General features: G+C 37.1%; 1 protein-coding gene and 1 long non-coding RNA gene across 2 annotated transcripts in view; one reads left to right on the top strand and one right to left on the bottom strand.

Moving 5' to 3' along the window:
• LOC109536544 (1-phosphatidylinositol 4,5-bisphosphate phosphodiesterase epsilon-1) overlaps window positions 1-4,024 on the bottom strand; it is a gene marked incomplete in the record, with an annotated part of 48,466 nt that overhangs the window by 21,945 nt on the left and 22,497 nt on the right.
• LOC125505158 overlaps window positions 1,935-4,024 on the top strand; it is a 20,443-nt gene continuing 18,353 nt past the window's right edge. Inside the window, exon 1 of the long non-coding RNA XR_007281963.1 lies at window positions 1,935-2,287. This is a non-coding gene — a long non-coding RNA (uncharacterized LOC125505158). The remainder of the gene's footprint in view (window positions 2,288-4,024) is intronic.

Raw genomic sequence — 4,024 nt, 5'->3', positions numbered from 1 at the left:
AACCAAGACTTTTTTGAGAAAACTGCCAACATTTCCTTATCGATGGCGCACTCTCTAAAAACGCCATTTAGTTGTCTCTGGAATGATGTAAAAATCAGCGTTTTAACACCTTTTGCTTCCGAGAAATAAGCAAAAACGGGGCGGAAAACATGAAATTTTGGAATAATCTTGCACCTATTGAAATTTCGCTTTCTGGGTTAAAACTACTAGAATTTCTTCACCCATGTTGTTACGGCTGAATCGAGTTTTCAATTCTCTATCCAACGATGCCTCAAAGCGAGGCTCAACCAAAGCCTGGAGATGGAAACACAACGATTCTTGATGAGAACCTGCAGACCAAGTTTCAATAGTTGATTTTTTGACACAATCCGGTCACTCCACTGCTAAGAGCGAACTTTTCTTCATTGGGGCTGCTGTACAAATTTCAATATCTAAACCTTCCGCACTGAAGTTCAATGAAAGAGTGCACTCTTGTTTACGAGTGCAAAAAAATTCGCTCCTATTTTGCTGTTTTACATTTTTTATATTCCCTCTAAACACGTCATAAATTGAGTGATCGGCTTCGTTTCGCCGCAAGTTTTGCATCGGAAAGCTGTCAGTACATGAACCAGCATGTGTATAGAGAACATGTTTATGTATTATTCCCATCGGACGTTTGCATTATTAATGGACGTAAACCGCACTATTCGAATCTGGCGCAAGCCAATTACATGAGCGATGAAAAACTTTAAACGTTCACATCTCGCAAAATCAGTTCAGTTTGGTTTATTTTTTGGAAAACGATGCCCACGTTTAATCGGTCCAAACCAGATTTGCGGCCTGTTTCACTTCATGCGGCTGTTTTTTTGAATAATAATTGTGTCTGGAGTGGCAGGCGAGAACGTTATCTAAACGACCGAGGAAGCAATGAAACTGGAACTGTGCTGCCAAAGAAACGCGATCAGTTACAAACAGCTGGAATAGACAATGTAATTATTTTGGGAATTGTGTAAACGGGTGGGACGATCTGAAATTGCTAATCCTCGGAAAAGCAATGAGGTTTTTGCATAGAACATTTTACGTTTCCCAGCTGCTAAATATCAATTGAGTTCTCTGCTCTTCTTCCAACGCCCGCGATAAAAACACTTTGCTCATTCTGCGATTTTTCCAAATAAATTTAATGACATTAACGATATGTGTTTTAGTTGATAAAAGTTTATTAAACCATGGCCGCAGGATGCGTTCTGGTCGAAAAACCAGATGGAATTCAAAGCAGATTCCCGTGGGACGGTCCCAACTAATTAAATTTGCATCAAACCTATACACAAGCAAACGGCAAAGTCAAACAGTGGAGTTCAAACTAAGTAACTCCCGACGCTTTCGCAGGAAAAAAAAGTGTTTTGAAATTAAATTAAGCATTTCACACGGCGGGTTTGTGTGTACCGAATACAACAGAAGCGGACTTTCACTTCATCTTTGAAAAAACACTGCGATTTTACGGTTTTTCTAAACCGGTCAGAGATTACAAAATCCAGTTCTTCGCGTCTAAAACTTAAACTTTTGTACACTTAAAATCCGCCTCTGTTTCACCCAGCGGTGCAGCAAAAAACACAAATAAACAGCTTGTTAATTTTTAACAAGGGGAATAAGTAATAACGTGCCGGAGTTTGAAAAGGCGAAGGGAATTGAAATAAAAGGAAACTGGCGCAAATTGGACTAAGAATAATTAAAATTTGGTTTTCTTTCAAAGCAAGCTGGGATGGTGCAAAGGAAAGAACTGCGGTTAACAAAATAATTTATTTAATGGGCTGAATAATGGCCGACCTACTACTGGGCGTATTTTCCGCAATTACGAATAGAGCAAAAAGTGTGGGTAAATCGGGTAAAATATACTACATAGTTTTCACAGAACCCTCGTATCTTATGCCCTGCTGTCAAATCAGTATATTGTTCAATGGCCGATACGCATACGCGTGCACGATCTGCTCATTCAAAATTTCCAAAAATTCAAAAATGTCTTCACTTTATCGTGGAAATTTGCTAATTTTCGGAAACATAAACTTTTTAGTCGCCGTTTTATGTAATTTCCCAAGCCGATAGTGGGATTTTTACTTGAAAAACTCGAATTTGCGATTTTCAAACCGGTGGACGTTTACTGTCAAGAGGAAGTTGTCACCTCATACGTCCCGACGAGCATTTTCGCAAAACCGTTTTAAGCAAGTGACATTCGGGAGTTTTATGAACCAATTTTCAGGAGTTTGGGAATTTTGTAATTAACTATTTGGATATGGAAATCGAGTCTGTAATGGTGAGTAGAAAAATATTATCAGCGTAAGCTTTTAGGGCAAAGAGATTATTATTTGATATTAAACAATACAGGGTATGTATTTATATTAAGCGGTTGAATAGGAAAACTACTCGTACATTCCAAAAAATCTAAACTTTGTTTAAAAAGTTTTTTCCTCCCATTTCATTAATCACTGTAATAAAAACCACACAAAAACTCTCTCGGGAACTTTGCCGACTGTCAAGCTGACAGCAGAGCATAATTGACAGTTCGTGACTTCAAACTTCAAAATAGTCGGACCTTTGCAAAAATGTCCATTTATTTCGGAAATAAATTGGACACTTTAGGCACAGGAACATGAAATGTCATCTCATAGGAAACATAGTTGAACAAGTTACTTGCATGTTTAGACACCTGGACTATTTGCAATTTCAAATTTGAGAAAATTTCAACCGTTCATAACATTCATGGGTTCGCATAGTTTGCAAAGGAAACAACAGTCGCCAATAAGTAGGTGAAAATTAAAGACAATGTTGTTCAACGCGCGTAGAAGTACAGAAACTCTAATATTTACGTTGCCAGCGTATATTTAGAACCAATTTTATACATTGAGTCGGTTATTATTCGGTCAGTTTGGCAGTTATTTGCTGAAATTTCGATGGTTTACAGGAGTTAATTGACTCTGTTTAATCAATAAGAAACCGGCTTTAAATGGTTTCAATAAAAATGTTGAAAACCCGCTGATGCCACCAAAAGACCCAAAAACCAAATCAAGTGAGTTCGATGCCTAATGCCCGGTTGCACCGTTTGACTAAACATTGATTAAAAATTTAATCGTCGTTTAGTTTAAAAAATGTGTTGTACCGTCGCTTAACCACTGTTTTGTGTATTCTAAACAACGATTATATTAACCGGCACTTTGTGGCTGATTATCGCCCGATTAGGGACCGTTTATTATATTTTCTTGATTTTTTTTTAATACGGGTGATAGTGGCTATGGTCTTAGATCCTATTTGTTAGCCCTTTTAGTTAATCCTGCAACAAGAGCATACCTTTGGAAGTACAGTAAAGTCCGCTTATAATGAACCGGTTATAGTTAACTTTCGGTTAAAACGAACTTTTTTCCTTTAATTGAAACGTCGTCCATAAAGACCAACGTATTTTTTTACTGGTTATAGCGAATCCGTTTATAACGAACTTCCAGATATAACGATCACTTTTTAGGTTAGTTGTATATTCACTTTCCGTTTATAACGAACTTCCACGCTCTGCAAAACGAATAGTGTGGAGTTGTTTATATTAGTGAGAGCGAGAGACAGGCAGTGACTTGTTGTTTTTTGCCGCGTTATGTATGAAAATCGTTTTAGAATGGAAAAACAAAAACGCAAAGCTTTTTCACTAAATGAAAAGGACGAGATTATTAACAAAATAAAAAGTGGAGTAAAACAGAGTGACATTTGTAAGGAATTAGCACTTGGAAAGTCTACTGTTGCAACAATATGAAGAAACAGGCAAAACATTTTATCAGCGTATGACAAAACAAATGTTAGATGTAGGAAGTTAAAATTATCTGCACATGAAAAGGTTGACAAGGGACTTATTAAATGGTTTACTCAAAAAAGACAAGAAAACCTTCCCATAAGTGGCAGTATTTTGCAAGAAAATGCTAGTCAAATGGGGAGTAAAATCAAAAACAAAGAGTTTGCTTGTTCTAAAAGTTGGGAAGAGCGTTTCAAGAAGAGGCATAATATCAGTAGC

The sequence above is a fragment of the Dendroctonus ponderosae genome, unplaced genomic scaffold (assembly GCF_020466585.1).
Source record: "Dendroctonus ponderosae isolate FM_Combo_2020 unplaced genomic scaffold, Dpon_F_20191213v2 Dpon_F_20191213_7, whole genome shotgun sequence".
NCBI lineage: Eukaryota > Metazoa > Arthropoda > Insecta > Coleoptera > Curculionidae > Dendroctonus > Dendroctonus ponderosae.
This window is presented reverse-complemented; position numbering and strand designations above follow the sequence as displayed.